The 20,141-nt window shown below is 48.1% G+C and overlaps 1 protein-coding gene across 4 annotated transcripts in view; it reads left to right on the top strand.

Annotated features, from left to right (window-relative positions):
- Positions 1-13,153: 13,153 nt before the first annotated feature.
- DAGLA (diacylglycerol lipase alpha) overlaps positions 13,154-20,141 on the top strand; it is a 103,604-nt gene continuing 96,616 nt past the window's right edge. The window contains exon 1 of one of the 4 annotated variants that reach the window (XM_078869153.1): positions 13,154-13,405. The gene's annotated coding sequence lies outside the window, so the exon portion shown is untranslated. The remainder of the gene's footprint in view (positions 13,406-20,141) is intronic. The other 3 variants (XM_078869154.1, XM_078869157.1, XM_078869155.1) reach the window with 3 other exon arrangements.

Raw genomic sequence — 20,141 nt, 5'->3', positions numbered from 1 at the left:
GCATTCGCCGCTTATTGCACCGTGGGATACAATCGTCACAATCCGTGCCGTCTACTTAACAATGGGGACGTTAAAAGATCCCCTGCCATCATTCGCAAGAGCAGGCCATTGTGTGCCACCCTCTCGAGAGTCAAAAAAATTGTCAAATTAGAAAAGACTGTAACCCACAAAATTACTCGGTCGGGAGTAGAATGAGCAGACGTGTCCCGGGTCACCTTTTGCAAATGAGACTCGTCCTGGACTCTGACTTCTCACTTTGTTAAAAAATAAATAAACCTGAACTCGTAGGCATCATCCCCAACAGTTATCACCGTCCAAAATAGTCATCACTCTCCATCGTCATTAAAATCGGTCCGTCATTAACATTGCCATACATTCATTTTGGCAATTTCCTTCCCCAAAATTTCAGGCGATTGCCAGAAACGTGAAGAAAGGCCTCCTATTTCGGTCTTTAATCGAGGAGGTGGGGGGGAATTCTTCAATACATACAGCCAGAAGTTAAGATTTAACGCTCCGGGTGCGAAGGTGACAACCGCCGTGATGTGCGCGCACGTGGTGTGACTGTGCCCACGTGGTGTGACTTCCCACGTGGTATGACTGCACTCGCTCTGTGCAAATGCAGCGCTTTTGTCGCACGGAGAGCACAACTGCTCGCGCCTTGCTCAGATGCAGCCGAGCCGGATAGAAAGGGGAGGACGATTCACAGGGCAACCGCAAGGGATCGATGACGGACGAGGCGGTGTTACACGTGGAGACGTGACGACGATGCATCGTCGATTCATCGATTGATGAGGATTCTAGTGTTCGCCACGGACACGAACGGCCCTTTTGAGCTGCGCGGGTTGTAGGGGGGTTAAATGATCATACTTCACACTGATCAGTGCGGGTTGCTAATGGTCAGCTATAGAGTTATTTTTCAATAGCGGCATGGCCACAAATGATAGCTCAACGAAGTGGCTTATCATGTGGAAATGTGTAGTGACATCGTGGGATGTCACTGCAGTGCCGGCCAGAGAGAGGCACGGCGTGCGGTGTAGCGACATCGCGGGTACCACAGCGGTGTGGGTGTAGTACCGGCCCTAGAGGGGCCCGGTGAGCGCTGATGGATAGCGCGAGATGCCACCACGCTTGGCGTGCAGTGCCAGCCCCTACAGGATAGGGTGTGGGAGTGCCGGCCTTAGGAATGAGGTTACTAAAGGCCATGGCACTCTGGTTGACCCGAGGGGACACGTGACCAGTTAAGCCTACAAAGGGGCCCCAAGTGGGGGCTAGGGGTGGTCACGTGGTTAGCATCCAGATCCTTTCCGAGGATTCTGGAAGGTGGGCGTGGCCAAGCGCGGAGCCAGCCCCGCCGCAGAGAATATAAGCCGGGTCCTGAGAGGGACCGGCGTTGTTGTTCATCCTGGAGGAAACCTTCGTCTACGCTCTACGTTTTCTGTTCAAGGAGTCTCCAAGACGTGGACCTGGACCCAAGCTGTGGACCCGGTCCGTAGTAGCTAATTACGTTGTAATTAGTGTAGTTAGCCTGGTGGTCACCACCATAAGTTGTTATTCGGTTAAGGGGCAGTTACCCCGTGTGTTCAAGTTCAAGTTCATTTATTAGGTATAGCACTGTGAGCCATTCGGCTCTTGAATCGGGTGCAACCGCAACAAACAAAAAACAAAAACATGAACTAGAAAACATCTTAAAGTGAATATGTGCGAACAGAAAATCCAAGAAAAGACAGCAAAATATTGCAGAAAAAACACCGTACACCAACGCTTTGTGCAAAAATCCCAGTGGGATGCAAGTCAAACAACAACAACCACAAGACAACTTAGATTAAGGCCATCAGTCTAACTCTGTACTACAACAAACAAACATGCCAAACCAAAAAACTTTTCGAAATCTCCAAAATAAAGCAATGAAACAGTGATCATAGGAACTACCAAAACCCTGCAGCCATAGCTGGCTGCATGAGTCACTCCACAACAGCAGGAGCATCAATCGGAGTATTATAATTTTTCAATGCACCTTTAAGATCAGCACACTAAATCAAAACACAGGTCATACTTTGCAGCAATCATCCAGAGCGAAACATTTTTTTTTAGGCCACTGAATAGCACTGGCAGCTAGGGGTGTACAACTCCTCTAGAGCAGTTTTGAGTGAAGATCTCATAGGTAGTGACTCAAATTGCAATTTATTAAATAAGTTCAATTTAAATAAATGTGTTGCCTCCAAGTCTATGCGACTCAGTCGAACTCATTACAAATGTATAGCAGCCAAACGCTCTGAACACGTGATGTTGATTCTAAATGTGGAGGGAAAAACTGGAGGACCCGAAAAAAAATCTACGCGACCACGGGGAGAGAGATGTAAACTCCAAATATACAGCAGGCGTCAGGGTCGGGAACGAACCCACGACCTCCTGTATACCGGGCGAGGTAGTAAACATCTCGCCACCGGGGCGAGATATCAGCATGGAAGTACAGTACGGAAATATATTGTGTATGCACTTACCACAATGTATCTACCCGCTACATTCATCATACACGGCATTGAATTCCGAGCAAGAGTGGGTTGTTTTGAATTAGTTTGCGTTGTAAGTATTTCATGGGCTCCCACGATGACTGCTTCCACTGGATTCCGCTACATTAATTACAATGGGTGGAGCAAAACATCTCTCGAACCGTGAGCCCGACACTTGAAAAGGGAGTCAAATCATGAAGGGTCCCAGTAATTTAAGAAAAATAAACTCCGAAATTTGGCACGCTCCTTGGAATACTCGGTCAATGAGTCGCGAGTCGAAAGCGCGCAAAGTTTGCGAGAGAGGTCGCGCGCGTGACTGTTTCGCGATTGCAATCGGAGGCAACTGTCGGTCAATTCTATAGTCGGTGAGCTGCATTCATTCCCGGGTGAAGGGATGATCATCATAATGATGTTGCACCTGTTAAGGGCACTCCAAACCGCAACCGCTTTTAATTCATAAAAATTCTTAGGATGGTTGTTGCAAGCACTTCCCCGCCATTTATCTGACCACGGGTAATAAAAAAAATCGATAACCCACTTCCTTGCGCATGTACACCCTAATGAAACATGACATGTTTCCGTTTTTTTTTGACAGATAAGAACCAGGTGCCCTGAGATTCGATTTAAATGAATGCCAACGTAAGAAATATGTATTATGATAATAATGTGTCCTGTAATGTGATATTTAGAGAATTGTAAATGGGTTTCTACCATCGAATGAACGGACCACTATATCAGTGTTTCGATTTAAAGCTTTCGTAACTGCAGGGATTCATCTTCTTGGTTCTTTCGGTAAAGTCACGTAGAAGGGAAGTAATAAAATAATAAAAATAAAACATAATAAAATAATTCTCACGACGAAATAATTATCACGACGTTTCGGCCACAACGCACCTGAGGACGGCTGCTTCCGTTGTGGCCGAAACGTCGTGAGAATTATTTTATTATGTTTTATTTTTATTATTTTATTACTTCCCTTGTACGTGACTTTACCGAAAGAACCAAGAAGATATATCAGTGTTCTTCAGTAATTTTCAGAGGGGGGGGGGGGGGGAGACACTTTCGTCGATAAGACATCATCAGTGTGAGGGCCGCCACACATTTGAAACCATTGGGGGTTTGACAGCAGCACGATGTTGATGATGGGGGGGTGATAATTGTTTTTTTTACCCTTCTATCTGGCAACAAAACTGACACCTTTTTTTACAAGGAGTCATGTTTGCATAGACCACAATACCTGCAGCCATAATGCAAACAAAACACATAACTCTGATAATATATCAGAGTTATAAACAAAAAACATAACTCTGATAATATATCAGAGTTATGTGTTTTGTTTGCATTATGGATGCAGGTATTGTGGTCTATGCAAACATGACTCCTTGTAAAAAAAGGTGTCAGTTTTGTTGCCAGATAGAAGGGTAAAAAAACAATTATCATATTTTTTACTGGCAAATGAGGTTCCAATGATGATGGTGGGGTGTTTTCACCAATTGTGTCTTGTCGGGGGGGGGGGGGGGGCACAAGTCAGGGGCCGCCCTAAAGGCCACCAGGGGCCGCAAGTGGCCCACGGGCCTTGCAAAGAAGAACACTGCTCCATAGAATGAACATGAAGCTAGATTCACGACCCTGAAGGTGCACGTCCGGGATACACCTGCTTTGGGGGCAAGGATTGGTGGATCATATCCAGATTTGTGATTCCCAATCCCGCTGAGCTGCAAAGTGACCAGGGATTTTACAGTTCTGCAGGTGGGTTCACGAACCCATCTGTGTGGACTTTTATTTTACTTTTATTAATTTTAATTTTTTTACCTACGTGACTTTACCGAAAAAACCCTAAGAATACTTTTAGATGTTATGCTCTTGTATGCATGGGTTATCACTTCCCACAACATGCTTACAAATGGAATTGCAACATCCCAACACAGGACCTCCTTGACAGTCTTGGCAGTCAATACGGCTTTAATGGATAAATCAATTACACTGTTATTTTTTCACTCGCGAAGTCAATTCCAAATTCGCCGAATTCGAAAAATACCCCCAAATTACTCGAGTGGGATTACATAGCAATTTTTTTAAAATCAGAATTTATATTTATACTGGAGGAATCCGATGAGCTACAAAGATATGATTTCACAGATATCAGATACATCTTCTTGGTTCTTTCGGTAAAGTCACGTAGAAGGGAAATAATAATATAATAAAAATAAAACATAATAAAATAGTAATGTAATATAAGAATAAATAGTTATTTTTATTATTTTATTATTTCCCTTCTAAGTGACTTTACCGAAAGAACCACGAAGATGAATCCTTGTAGTCACGAAAGCTTTAAATCGAAAGATATCAGATACCTCCGACGTGACTTTACCGAAAGAACCAAAGAGTAATTCCTGCAATCACGAAAGCTCCAAATTTAAGATCGAACCACTTCTACAGGAAAGTTTCAAGTTTATCTTTTTCTCTCTCTTTTGGTTTTTTGTTTTCTCTCTCTGCCTGTGTATTTAGTGTACTTTTTCTGTTTCCACTCGTTTTTTGTCGTTCTTATGTTCTGCTCTGTCTGTGTGTCTCGGTTCCTCTTGTTTTATGTTTTGTCTCTCTTTGGAATTTTCACACTTAAATTCTAACTTAGCAATCTTTGAAATACGTAATCGACCAGGCTATGCGTTAATTGTGTGTTGACCGACTCTCTGTGTTGTATTACATAACATTTCGATATTTTGCTAGGTTATTTAATTTAGTGTGTTCTTTCTCCCTCTTCCCTAATGTTCAAGCCTGCGTACTTTACTACGCGTCTCTTCGTACTCATTGACATGTTAATTTCTTCTCTAACCCCTCCCTCTCTCCGCCCCCGCCCCCCTCTGTCTATTTAAGGCCACCCCACAGAGACGATCTCCCTCTCTGTACCTGTGTTGCTCTCTCTATGTATCTTGGTGATATCTGTCTGCTTATATGTCTGTCTATAGTTTTCTGGTTAGATTTTTGTTGCTATTTCATTTATGCCTGATGATGATTGCTTGTGTTGCAATCGAAACGTCGTAATATGATATTATTTAATTTATTATTTTATCTTTATACGTCACTTTACCGAAAGAACCAAAGAGTAGAGACTCATTCCCGTTTGAGGGCCAAGTGCTGAGTCACCTTGGGCCACACAGGGACAGCTGCCACTGGGTGGGGGTGGGGTGGATGGCTTTCCAAAATATCTCGAGATGAGATGTGACGTAAGTCAAGCGATCTGAGATGCCACGGTGGAAATGAGGGGCGCTTCATCGAAAATCGTCGTCATTTATCATTACGCATCACGTCCACCACCTAACCCTACCCCCATCCCGAACTAAAATTACATTGCAGGTGTGTCGAGTCGTGTCATCGTAAGAAGCATAGCGGCCGGGAATTATTACCAAAAAAGCACTTAGTGGCTAAGAATAGACCCGGAAGATCTGCCTGTCATGTGCGGGGTTGTGAATTGAACCGGGCAACGATACATCATGGATCGATGCCCGAGTGGGGAAATGCCGCTGCTGGCTACAGAGGAAAATCAAATGCACACAAAATTAACTAAACAAATTCGAGAAAAAACATGAAACAATAACAAAAATTCCAACAATTAACCATAAATGCCAGAAAAAAAACATTGTTACAAATGACAAAAGTAACATTTCCTAAAAAATGCACACGGTGTAAAATATCGTAGCGCTACTGGTGCTGGTGTTTGTTGCTGAACGCCAGGTTGTTGTTGCTCAATCGCATGCGTATGCAAAGCGAGACGCACGATAACTGCATTGTTCGTACCGTATTATGTCTTTAGATCTCTTTTTTATTAACACTGTCACTGTGAGACTGTCTTCCTCCAAACCCAATACACGGGTACAACTAAAATAATATATAGTTATAGCCGACGTATTATTATATATGGCTTAAAAAGATCCACAGCTATTTTAGTCCTGTATAATGCACGGGCATAAGTAGTACTAATCACATACCTGCATTTCCCATATCCCCTCCCTTTGATGCTGCTAATCCTGCATAATGCACGGGCATAAGTAGTACTAATCACACACCTGCATTTCCCATATCCCCTCCCTTTGATGCTGCTAATCCTGCATAATGCACCGGCATGAGTAGTACTAATCACATACCTGCATTTCCAATAAATATGCTAAATTCCTCTTGATATGCAAATTCCTTTGTCAAGGTGCTCTTCCCCCTCCAACCCAGCTTAAATATACGCTGCCAAGCCTGGTGGTGTTCATTCAGATGCTGTCTTTCTGACAGACCTGTTCTTCACCTGAGGACGGCTGCTTGCATTGTGGCCGAAACGTTGTGAGAATTATTTTATTATGTTTTATTGTTATTATTTTATTATTTCCATTCTACGTGACTTTACCGAAAGAACCAAGAAGATATTTTAGTCCTATTTAAAAAAAAATACTAGGGAAGGCCCACTGAGCCATATAGCTCTTTTTCTCGCCACAAATGATAGCTCAAGTTAGTGGCTTATGATGTGAACATGTATAGCAGCCAAATACTCGAAACGGGTGTGTTCCCTAATGTGGAGGGGAAAAAACCGGGGGACCCGGAGAAAAATCCACACGACCACGGTGAGAGAGAGAGAGAGAGACACGCAGTCTCCAAAATACAGCAAGCGTCAGCGTTGGGATCGAACCCACGACCTCCTTGCATTCCGGGCGAGGTAGTTAACATCTCCTAGCCATTGCGGCGAGTCGGGAGAAACGAGTTGGGGGGGTGGGGGGCACAGTCATAACTTGCATACCCCCCCCCCATTGAAAAAGGTCGCTGTGCCCCTGCCCTCTGATAACGCCTGTGCTGTGTGTGCGGCTGATTTGGCTCCGTCGCTTTCAAAGTCCCACAGACGCAGCCACAGTGCTCACGAATTCACTTCAATTTGGCCTCCCTTCGACGCACGCTGGGGACTTCACTTTGTACATGCCACGCGTGAGCGTCTGCGACGGAATCATCGATTATTTTAAATACTCATAAGTCAGCTTATTTGTCAAACTGATAACATTTAGTATTCAATCTAACCCCTAACAAGTAAACCCGTAAAAACAAAGTTTTTCACTATAAATCCTTTATATGCGTGGCGGCTAGAGTCTTCTCGTCCTCTGGCTTGAGATGGCTGCCACCTATGGTCAGATGATTGTCTGCCAGTATTAAGCAATTGTTAATTAAATATTTAATTTGTTTTCCCTAAACAGTGTAAAATTTTGGGAATTTTTTTTCACGAACATTAATTGTCACGCACAACGAGTTTGTGTGGAAAATGTCAGCTCGATTGGATCACGGGAAGTGGGTTAAAAAACGACCGAAAGATTTGCACGGTCGTAAGCAAGCAAGCACGCAAGCAAGCAAGCACGCAAGCAAGCAAGCAAGCGAACTTAATATAAAGGATTTAAAAAATATATTTATTGTGAATAATATTAGTCGCGAGAGTCTACGTGAAAATAATATGTCGTTTCACTCTTATTATTTACATGCAACCATTGTTATCATTGTCAGGATTAGATTGTGGGTTTCGTTCAACTGAAATCCAGCGCCGACAGATCCACTGTGGATTATGGGCGACACACTGAATGCAAAACAGCTTAACGATTGCAAATGCATCTTCACAGGTTGACAGTCAGCATGGCTCGCGATGAAATTTGAGCCTTTTCCAGCTAAATACAAACGCCTCCGAAACGCATGCTCGCACGCGGAGAAAGTTTCAACATTAAGACAGCCGCGCTGCACAGCTCCCCTGCGGTGTCTTTGGGCTCATACCGTGCGTTGTTCGGCACGTCCCACGTGTAAAAAAAAGCATTGGCAAGTGCAGCGTTTAAACTAAGACGATTTTATTTTTTATTTGTTACCAGGTAAGGGCCCACCGAGCTGTATAGCTCTTTTTCAGAAGCGAGTTGGCCACAAATGACAGCTTGACGAAGTGGTCTATCATGTGGACATTTATAGCCAGCCGCATACTCTAAACGCGTGTTGATTCTAAATGTGGAAGGAAAAACCTGGAGAAAAATCTACGTGACCACCACGGGGAGAGAGACAAGCAAACTCCAAATATACACGACCTCATGTATACCAGGCGACGTAGTTAACATCTCTTCACCGCAGTAACTTAGGTAACAAACGTTGGACATCATGGTGCAACCCGATTTAAAACAACGCATCGGAGCGCTACAAAATATATTGTGCATTTGTGTGTGCGCCGTCTATTTTGAATAATATTTTTAATAGATAGATACAAAAAAAAATCCCACTTAGGTCCATCAGCCTGCGGTCATTGTTGGCCAATGTTTTTTTTTCCAGCAGCATTCTTTGAATCAGGCAAACTCCGAACCACCGTGACGCACACCCACCGCATGGCAAAAAATTGATTTTCGTCCCTGGAGAAAATTGCTCTTTGTCGCTCGACTCATCGGCTAGTGTTCGTGACCTTAAGCGAGGAAGCGACTTCACTCTTCGCGATATTTTGGGCTTCGATACGATCTAATAAACTGCCTTCCCGGGTCACACGCCCTCCTTGAGAACTCTCTCCAAACGCGATGCCAATAAAAATGTCCCAAATTGAGTGGGCTGTTGTGTCTCGCGACATCGTGAGGAATGGCGATGGCTTTTGTGGGGTTGAGAGGTCTTCATCCAGCAGCGGATTGATCACTGTAGCTGCTTCTGATGATGAATTGTAACCAGAAGGCAAAACACAGAGGCAAATTATTCGGTCATCGTACTACATTGGCAGCGGTGCACAAGACAAAAACACCCAAGGCAAGCGGTATTAAAACAAATCTGAGAAACCGTGTTGTGATCGCCAGTGATGTCAGTGAATGTGCCAGAAACGTGATATAAAAAACTCTGCCTGTTTGTGTTTTTGTTGTCGTCGTTGCTGCTGCTACTGGGACCATTCCATGAAGACGGCGCTTGGGTACTGGATGACGCATCGCCCTGACCTACTATACCCTCCAATCATCTCACATATGGATAACGCCAGCGCTGCACGAAGCGGCTATCACACCAAACCAACTATGCGTTCTCATACCCTCTGAGCAGTGCCCTTCCCAAGATGAAATATGTGGCCGTGACCTTAATGCGCGGTGAATGCCCATGAGCGGAATTAGCGTAATATAAGAACGAGGGGTTTGAGTATAGTAGGGGTTCTCACGGCTGTGTGTGTGAAAGTCAATCGCGGCTATTCGATTTCTGACCACGGTTAATGTCAGCGGCGAGTGAAATACGGACCGGTCCTGGACCACTCTCTCACCCTCGCGGACTGACCGGCGCGGTGAAGTATGGTCAAACAACCATACCCCCCTCCCCCCCCCACGACGGAGACGCCATGGGGAGGCTTTCATCCAACAGTGGACGGACAAAGGCTTGTAAATTACCGTTACTGTAGTGGGTTCGAATTAGGTGCACACACACGCAGTTTGGAGGCAACACTATTTATTAAACGGTAAGTAATATAACACTGTACATGAGGTGGTGACCACCTTCCTCAACTCACTAACACTCTGGAACGCGACACAGACTGGACCAGGCAGGCAACGGCCTGCCTGGCCCAGGACGACGACTCGGGACTTGACGACCGATGATGTCTTCACTTCGGAGTACAGTACAACAGCCTCGCTCTGCGTTCACACCACGCTTATATCTGCTTTGGCGTGGCTGGCTCCGCCCAGGCGTGGCTGGCTCTCTTCAGGCCACGCCTCCCTTCCCAGGACACGCCTCCCTTCCCCCCCACCTCTGGGAAGGTCCGGATTCCTCCACCAGGTGACCCCCCAGGCACCCCCTTGGGGCCCCCAGCCTTCGTACAGGCCGACACAGTAGTGACCATTCTATGTCACTACATTACTATTACTTATCAGTGAGAATAATAAGGATCGATATTTTTTTATTACTTCCCTTCTACGTGACTTTACCGAAAGAACCAAGAAGATCGATATTCAACCAGGAAATCCTTACCGAGTAATTTTCAGGTGGAGGCCCTGCAATGGGATGTTTGACCAATTCATTTAACTAGCTAACTGTGGGACCCGTGGCGCACCGAAGGAAGGGGTGAAGGGTCAAGGGTCTAGAATCGAGATTGAAAAGGATCTAGATTTTAATGTTGGAGCTTTCGTGACTGCAGGAATTATTCTTTGGTTCTTTCGGTTAAGTCACGTCTAAAGATTATTTAATTTATTATTTTATCTTTAGACGTGACTTAACCGAAAGAACCAAAGAAGGATCTAGATTGCATCTAGATTGGATCTAGATTGAAAACGCATTTCTTTCGCAGCAGCTTTTGGCGAGCCACCGAACAAAGATGGCCACTGCGTCGCGTGCTTTCAGATGCGCTTCAGCGGCCATGTGGAATTCTCTTCCGATATTAGTAAGCCACTGGAGTTGTGCACTTTGAAATCATCTACATTGAAAAGTCATTTGTTTAGAACTGCTTTTCGTGTTTAGGGGCCGTCCATAAATGACGTCACGCACCTAGTGGGGGGGGGTCAGATATTTGTGACGATGGAGGGGGGGGGGTTGAGAAATGTGACGTCACATCAAAATGCGCAACTTTAAATAAATATAGACAATACGTTCTACTTAATTAAATAGACTTTTTAATACATGTTTTCTCCTACAACATCAGAGTGCAGCGCCGCAGTAAATACGCACTACAATAACAATAGTTTAAAGCGATTTGAAGCATATATTTTTTTTTGGGGGAGGGGCAGAGCTTTGTGACGCCGTGTGACGAGGGGGTCAAAAATCCTCCATAATCGCGTGACGTCATTTATGGACGGCCTCTTAGTTTACTGTCCTTCCGCCGCACCTCCGCAGTCAGGGCGGTTGGCTACGTACGGCGCGAAAGAAGTTCAACATAAATACGTACAAGGACGCAACAAATGGAAAGATAAAAGGACCAGGAAAGGAAAGAGATAAGAGACAGATCGATAAACAAAGATGATCAGTCTTCATCTTCTTGGTTCTTTTGGTAAAGTCACGTTGAATGGAAATAATAAAATAATACAAATAAAACATAATAAAATAATTCTCACGACGTTTCGGCCACAACGCAAGCAGCCGTCCTCAGGTGAAGAACAGGTCTGTCGAGAAGACAGAGTCTGAATAACACACCCCAGGCTTGGAGCGTCTATTTAAGCTGGGACGGAGGGGGGAAGAGCGCCTTGACAAAATAATTTGCATATCAAGAAAAAAATTGCATATTTATGGGAAATGCAGATATGCGATTAATACTACTTGATGATCAGGATGGACACGGATTGCAGAAACTGGAGCACAGAGGTCAGGGGAGATGACAGGGAGGAAGAGGCGATGATGTTGCAGCGTCTGTTTTCACAGGGGGCGGGAACGAGGTAGGGACCATAGACCGAAGTGTCGTAAGTGTTGTACAACAATGGATATCGCTGCAGTTGAAAATTTGAATAGAATTTAACTATGCATATATTTGCATTCTATTTACATAAATTATAATGATCGCGCAGCGTCCAACGCTATTGGCTGGTCCCCGCGCGCGGCCACGCCCACTCGGCCTCCGCCACAGCCAATCAGGGCCGCGCTCTCGCTTATCCGCGCTACGATTCACAAAGCCTTCGAGATGATCCACGCTGAGCTCATCAATGTTGGGATTTACAAACACCCATCTTATCCGCGTTGTGAATAACAAACCCCGCGCCTATTCGCACTGTGATTTACAAATACTTATTCGTGGCGCGATTTAGTCATTCTTATATAAGCTATGGTTTATATTCTTGGTTCTTTCGGTCAAGTCACGTAAAAGGGAAATAATAAAATAATAGAAATATAAAACAATAAAAATTCATCATCAGGTGTGAAATCCACAGCAAGAAAATGTTTTGCTTGCGTTGCAGTCGAAACGTCGTGATAATTTTTATTGTTTTACATTTGTATTATTTTAGTATTTCCATTCTACGTGACTTTACCGAAAGAACCATGAATATGAATCCCTGCAGTCACGAAAGCTTCAAATCAAAATTTAAAGCTGTGGTTTATAAATAACCCCCGCTTATCCGCGGCAGGATTTACAAAGCCAGCACTTATTCGCGCTGTGATTTACAAACAGCACGTTTATCCGCCCTGGGATTTACAAACCCGGTGCTTATCCGTTCGGTGATCAACAAAACCCGGCGCTTGTCCGCGTTGCGATTTATAAACCCGGCGCTTATCCGCGCTGCGATTTATAAACCCAGCGCTTATCCGCGCTGAAATTTACAAACCCGGCGCTTATTCGCGTTGCGATTTATAAACCTGGAGCTTATCAGCTCTGCGATTTATAAACCCGGCGCTTATCCGCCCCACGATTTACAAACTCGGCGCTTATCCGCGCTGAGATTTACAAACCATACCCTTATCCGCGCTGCGATTTACAAACCGTGCACTTATCCGCGCTGCGATTTACAAACAATACCCTTATCCGCGCTGCGATTTACAATCCATGCCCTTATCCGCGCTGCGATTTACAACCCCGACGCTTATCCGCGCTGCTATTTACAAACCCGGCGCTTATCCACGCTGCGATTTACAAACCCGGCGCTTATCCGCGCTGCTATTTACAAACCCGGCGCTTATCCGCGCTGCGATTTACAACCCCTGCGCTTATCCGCGCTGCGATTTTGAGCGAGCTTGTGAGCGCGCGAATGGAGGAGGAGGCGGCGGCTACCTGAGCTGAGCGGCGGCGAGAGGACGCATCACGACCACGGCCATTGGCGAGTGAGCAGAGAGCCGCCCTTCGCTCTTTCGTCGAGAGCCGCCGTGCGTGAGCGAGGTGGAGGGCGGTGGTGGTGGCTGCGTGGTCGTTAACGGAGTCGTTGTTGCAGCAGCGGCAGCAGCATGGGGCACAGCAGCAGCAGCAGCAGCGTGTGACAGTGAGTGGGGTGGGTGGGTGGTCAGGATCTATGTTTTTTTTTACGTAAAAATTGTCAATCTGTAATATTCGTGATCAATATCAGCATCAGCATCGTCGTTTCATTCTTGTCATCGGTCTCGTCGTCGTCATCTTCAGCATCATTCAGCCCCGTGTCGTTGCACTCACTGGTGGTTTGGTGAGTGGGTGGATTTTTTTACATATTTTTTACATCTTTTAATTTAATGTAGATATCATTATCGTGACAATTATCATGCTCAGTTAATCGGCATTGTCATCCTCACCATCATCTGGACACTGGTGGATTCATGTGTGTTGCTCTTAACGCTCTCATCATCAGCCGGCGGTGTGTGTCAGACCACCGGGTTGGGTTGTTGGATGAACGATTGGGGAGGTTGGGGGCTTGGCTGGGTGGTTAGGTGAGTGGTGGGTGGCTGGGTGAGTGAGTGGGTGGGTGAGTGGTGGTTGACTGAGTGGGTGGCTGGGTGAGTGGGTGGCTGGGTGAGTGGGTGGCTGGGTGAGTGGGTGGGTGAGTGGTTGACTGAGTGGGTGGCTGAGTGGGTGGCTGGGTGAGTGGGTGGGTGGGTGAGTGGTTGACTGAGTGGGTGGCTGGGTGAGTGGGTGGCTGGGTGAGTGGGTGGGTGAGTGGTTGACTGAGTGGGTGGCTGGGTGAGTGGCTGGGCGAGTGGCTGGGCGAGTGGGTGGCTGGGTGAGTGGTTGACTGAGTGGGTGGTTGACTGAGTGGGTGGTTGACTGAGTGGGTGGTTGACTGAGTGGGTGGTTGACTGAGTGGGTGGTTGACTGAGTGGGTGGCTGGGTGAGTGGGTGGTTAGGTGAGTGGGTGGCTGGCTGAGTGGGTGGCTGGCTGAGTGGGTGGCTGGCTGAGTGGGTGGCTGGCTGAGTGGGTGGCTGGCTGAGTGGGTGGCTGGCTGAGTGGGTGGCTGGCTGAGTGGGTGGCTGGCTGAGTGGGTGGCTGGCTGAGTGGGTGGCTGGCTGAGTGGGTGGCTGGCTGAGTGGTGGTTGACTGAGTGGGTGGCTGGGTCGGTGGCTGGGTGAGTGGGTGGCTGGGTGAGTGGGTGGCTGGGTGAGTGGGTGGCTGGGTGGTTGACTGAGTGGGTGGCTGGGTGAGTGGGTGGCTGGGTGGCTGGGTGAGTGGGTGGCTGGGTGAGTGGTGGTTGACTGAGTGGGTGGCTGGGTGAGTGGGTGGCTGGGTGGTTGACTGATGGGTGGTTGACTGAGTATGTGGCTGGGTGAGTGGGTGGCTGGGTGAGTGTGTGTGCGTTGTTTGCATGCGTGGCTGGGTGTGTACGTTGGGTGGTTATGTCACAGGGTGGTTATGTAGCTGTGTGGATTGGTGGGTGATTGGTTGTCTGGATGGTCCGATGGCTGGGTGGGTAGTTGGGTGGTCAGATGGCTGGGTGGTTGTGCTTTTATGGGTGGTTGGTTGGCTGGGTGGGTGGTTAGGTCGGCTGGGTTTTTGCCTGGATGGGTGGTCATGTGGCTGGGTGGTTTGGTTGGCTGTGTGGTTATGTGGCTGTGTGGTTAGGTGGCTGGGTTTCCAGCTGGATGGGTGGTTATGTGGCTGCGTGATTTGGTTGACTGGGTGGCGATGGGGCCGAGTGTGGGGTGACTGGGCGTGTGGCTGGTTGGGTGGTCGAGGTGACAGGTGCTAATGGACAGCCGGCCCTGGACAATGATGCATGGATGTCATCTGATGGAGAAAGGGATGCATGGAGATGCAGCCCTCCCCACAGCGCCGTGTGAATAATAGGGGGGGGGGGGGTTGCATTTATTTTCTGTGTTTTATAATTCACTCCATTGTTGTAAGTGGCGTTTGGTAGGTTTTCAGGGCGGTGTCTGGTGACGTTGGTGGAGGATATATTGGCAGAGGGGGGGTGGCGGTGTACGTCATTTTAGAAGCATCTGCTTCTTTTAGGATGGGAAAGGACGTTATAAATTGAAGGAGGAATCAGGTTTTTTTGTTTGTGGGATTTTTTGTTTGTTATTGTTGATACCATCCACCAAATGATTGCACAAACCCACTGCAACGGACCTCGTGCAAAGAGTGTCGCCTGTGTGCAAAGGCATCCTCGTGTGTTTTGGGTGCGTTTGTAAGCGCGCGTTCATTGACCCGTCTGCCTTGCGTTCGATTCTCGTGCATTAAATTAGCACTCCCTTCGGTGCCTTGTGCAATTCGGCGCAGACGGTGAAAGTGGCCGAGCCTCCGCGCGGTACAGTCGGGGCCTGACTTGTCCTGAAGGCTGTCATTGTCGTCTGCGCTGTCGCAACCGAAAACCCATCGTTGTCAGCTGCCACTTTTTGCCCACTGCCCGGGCGCGACGGCTGGGATTGTGCTAAAACCGAACGGCCCCGCAGCCCCGCGCAGATCTAATCCATATTGCTGCCACATGCGCACCGGAATAAAGCGACCCATTCATCGGCCCCCATTCATCGGGATCGCGCACCATCTCTTGAGCCGTCGTTCCGCAGCGAGGGGCCCGTAACTTTTGGAGGCAAAAATTGGGCGCCCATCGCCGAGTGGGTTTGACGCCCGGTTCGAGGCGAGCGTGGATGCTCGACGCTATCGTGATGCCATGTTCGTATGTTCGTCCTCGCACGCGCGCGAGTTTTGCTTCGTGTCTCTTCGAGGAATTTCGAGCGCGCGCATCTTGCCGGGACCGTTTTCACCATTGTGTTTCCTCAGCGGTCATCTGTCACCACGGGCAGTATAAATATATATTTTTTTTATTTTACCAGGTAACGCCCACTGAGCTCTATATTTCTCTGTTTCAGAAGTGACCTGGCCACAAATGATTGCTCAGTGAAGTGGCCTATCATTACGTGGAAATGTATAGCAGCCAAGCGCTCTGAACGCGTGACGTTGATTCTAAATGTGTTGGATGAAAACCGGAGGACCCGAAAAAAATCCCACGCGACCACGGGGAGAGAGAGAGACACGCAAACTCAAAATATACAGCAGCAGGCGTCTGGGTCGGGATCGAACCTACGACCTCCTGTATACCAGGCGAGGTAGTTAACATCTCCTAGCCACCGTGGTGATGATAGAGAGACCAATTCAAACTCCAAATATACAGCAGCAGGCGTCAGGGTCGGGATTGAACCCACGACTTCCCGTATACCAGGCGAGGCCGTTAACATCTCGCTTAATGAGGTAACAATCTCGCATGGTTGATTGCGTCAACGCGATTGAGGAACGCGTAAGGTGGCAACGGTGTTAAAACGACTGAAAACACGCTCGCGTATCGGGCCGTGAGTGAGTGTGGCTTTCGTGATTCCTGCCAATGCAACGCTTGAGTGGAGCCGCGCCAAAGCGCTCAGCTCGCAACTGAACGGTCGTGAGTTCGATGTATCTACAAGATGGATTTGCCCCCGTACGTGGGGAGTTAACGGCGGCGAGCAGGCAGCCCTGTTAACGCGGGCGTATCGCTGCCGTCAAGGTGTTGAAATTGTTGCAGTCGGTTACCTCGAACCCCGGCCAGTCAACATGAGCGTGGCTATATGCCACGCTCAGTGGATTGTAAATCTTGTCGGGCTTTCTTGTGGTTGCTGATGCTGCTTCTTCTCGTCTCACGGCCGCTGACGTGGATGCAGAGCAACGGACCACAGTTTCACATTCAAGGTGGTCAAGCCTCGGATAACCGCGTCAGGTGCAGCGGAGTGAATCGCTGCGATGTCTCCTTCGTGTTTGTCTATGGACTGCAGTGTTGAGTCTATGGACTGCAGTGTTGAGTCTTTGGATTTTAGTGCTGAGTCTGGGCAGTGCTGAGTCTATGGTGCAGTGCTGAGTCCATGTTCTTCTTCCATGCAGCTGATGTAGATGCAGAGCAGCAACTACAGTTTCACATTCAGGTGGACAAGCCCAGAAAACCAGCGGAATGCATCGTCATCATCATCATCGCTGTGTTTGTGGATCGGAGCATGATAGCGTCGTTACACGTTGTAATCTATGGTGTCTTCTGGATGGCCACAATCGCACCACCACTACCGTAGAGTTTTTAATTTTACATTTGTGCATCTGGTAATCCGCATCTACTGCCATGGTTTGTTCAGCGGTTGCGGTTTAGGGTGGACCATGAGCTTCGTGGAAGATCATACCCTTGGGTACTGATACTGCTTTTGAAAGATGATGGAAAAATGTGAGTGTGTGTGTGTATATAGAGTGATAATTATTATTGAGTGGGAAGTGGTAGTGTAGCGGTTAGCAAATTGCGCTACGAACCTGGCGACCCGGGTTCCAATTCCCGCTCACGGCCCACACCAGTGTGACGATTATCTGAGCAGGTCCTAGGCCTCCCCTAGGTCGACTCATCCTCAAATGAGTACCTGGTGCGATGTGTAAACCGCCACTAGAGAGACAAAGACGGCCGGGCGTGGTTTTGGCCACCCACCCCCTCGTGTGCCGTGCCGGCCTTCATAGGTGCTCGCGAACAGCACTTGCCCCGACAGTCTATTACAGGCTATATGGGGGATCTTTGTCTTGTGGTTTTGAATTTTTTTTTATTGATTAGAGCGACGTTTGTGGCTCACCTTTCGGGGACTTTGATGAAATGGGCACGCGCATCGTTCCCTAAAGACAGCAGCGGTGTCTGCAGCGGCCAGAACTCAACTTGAGAGTATTTCTTGGTTTATTCGTGGGCTGGTACGTTGGTACCGCTGCGGATGTCTTATTGCTATGGCAAAGCTGCTCGATCTGCATGGTTTGGCCGCGTATGGCGCGAACGCAGTTCAACGCGCGTGCGTACATTGCAATCTCGGGGCATCATCACCCTTTCGGCTTTCCAATTACCGAGCCGTCTTTCGGTACAGCTTGCCTGCCCTGCGCCTTGGCTAACCCGGCTATTTGAGGCCATCACCATCCAAATACCTGACCACGAGCTGTCCTCAAACGCCGGTACATCCGGCTTCACCCTCCCCGCCTCGTAGTCCTCCCCGCCGACCACCCACAATTCTGGTGCCTCACCTTGCCCCCGAATTGCACCTTGCGGTGGATTTTGCCCGACGGTGCCGCGGGTTGCGGTGGTTGGCGGCACGCTGGGCTCCCGATCCCGCGGTTGCCGGTTCGGCCCCCCCACCCCCCCGACGGGAACGGTCGAAACAGCGGCAGGCCGCGGTTGTTCGACCTTCCACCCGGCGCTCGCCCCAATCAGCGGCAGGTCGCGCGTGTTAGGGGGCGAAGCCGTGGGTCCTTCCGTTTCTGACTTGAATTTTTTTCTGACCCACCCGGTAATGGAGAACTGTGCAAAAAAAAACGCTTTGTAGCTCATCGGATTTTCTCCTCCAGTGAACGTAGAGATTTCTGGTTCTCCCGAGACGTCTCGACGGAGGTGCGCATGGCAGTGCAGACCAAACGACCTCTTGAGGGCCTTTCTAGGCGAGGGCCGTCTGTCTGCCAGCAACGGGGCAAACAGACGATTGAAGGCCATGATAGAGGTTTGTTTTGGGTGAGATCGCGTGAACGTAAACGCGTCGTTAAAACCCGCCACCACCCGACACAGCCAATTAGTAAGGTTTGTCACGTAAACAAAACGTGGCCAATTCGTCACTAGTACAGCACTAGTGTGTAGTGTAGTCGTGTATAGTGTAGTGTATAGTAGTGTAGTGTATAGTGTTGTGTATAGTAGTGTAGTGTATAGTGTAGTGTATAGTAGTGTAGTATACTAGTACAGCACACCGGTGTGTTGGAGAGCCAATCCGCAACATTTACAATCGGAGTACGACGTTTCGCCGGTAATTACAACCGGCATCATCAGGCATACAGCCAGATTTGCGGAGAAATCCTCCTCCTGTTTCGTTCCTCACATAGAGTATTGAAGGGCTGCACCTTTATCTTTTTTGTGTTGTTTAAATTCCCAAATGCCTTGTTTGGTGAGGAGAAAGTCCATCGGCGGCGCACGCGACCACTTTTGGAAAAAACCTGATTTTTCCAGCTGCAGGCATCGGGTTTTTTCTTTAATCCAATTAAACTCGATTTCGGGGAATTAAAACCTGGTTTAATGAATACGAAACTCTGATCCAAAGCTTAGGCTGCTTCCTCGTCGGTGCTGCTATCGTACTCGGGGCCGTCGGGCACGGGGTAGTCGTAGAATGCGGCGGGCAGGTTGGTCGTGATGAACACGAGCTTCTCCTCCACAATCGTGGGCACCGCCAGTGAGTTCCTGAGCTTGGAATGGATGAATCCCATCGTTGAGAAGTGCGGTTCTGCAATTAGAACCAATTAAACCGGAATTTTCCCAATCTCAGATGATCGGGTTTAATATAAAAAGACAATTAAACCCGATTGTAAAAAACCCGACTGTGCCACCCTTGGTTGGGGCCCAATGGTGGCTGTGTGCGTCCCCGTGCGTGCATGCGTGCGTGCATGCGTGCGTGCGTGCGCGTGTGCGTGCGTAGCCGTAAAGTGCTGCGGCCGTTTGACTGCGGCCGCTTTTGCGTCACTGTCGGGGTCTTCCTATCGCCGCTGCCCGAGGCCCCGCTATCACCGCGGAGATTTGTTCCTCGCGGCTGATTCGCTCTCTCCAGCTCCATCTCGTCCGCGCATATCGGCGGTCCCCGACTCTTTTAAAGTGTTTGCACGGAATCCCGTGAGGTCGATATCGCCCCTTTTTGTTCTTTAACCCTTTAAAAAATTTTCCCACGTTTTTTGTATGGTTCTCAAATTCTTGAGAAGCCAACGAACGGTTATTGTTGTATTGATTGGTTTCTGCTCCGCACCTCCT

The sequence above is a fragment of the Lampetra fluviatilis genome, chromosome 27, assembly GCF_964198595.1.
Source record: "Lampetra fluviatilis chromosome 27, kcLamFluv1.1, whole genome shotgun sequence".
NCBI lineage: Eukaryota > Metazoa > Chordata > Hyperoartia > Petromyzontiformes > Petromyzontidae > Lampetra > Lampetra fluviatilis.
The sequence above is the reverse complement of the archived record's forward strand: the minus strand, read 5'-3'. Positions and strand labels throughout refer to the sequence as shown.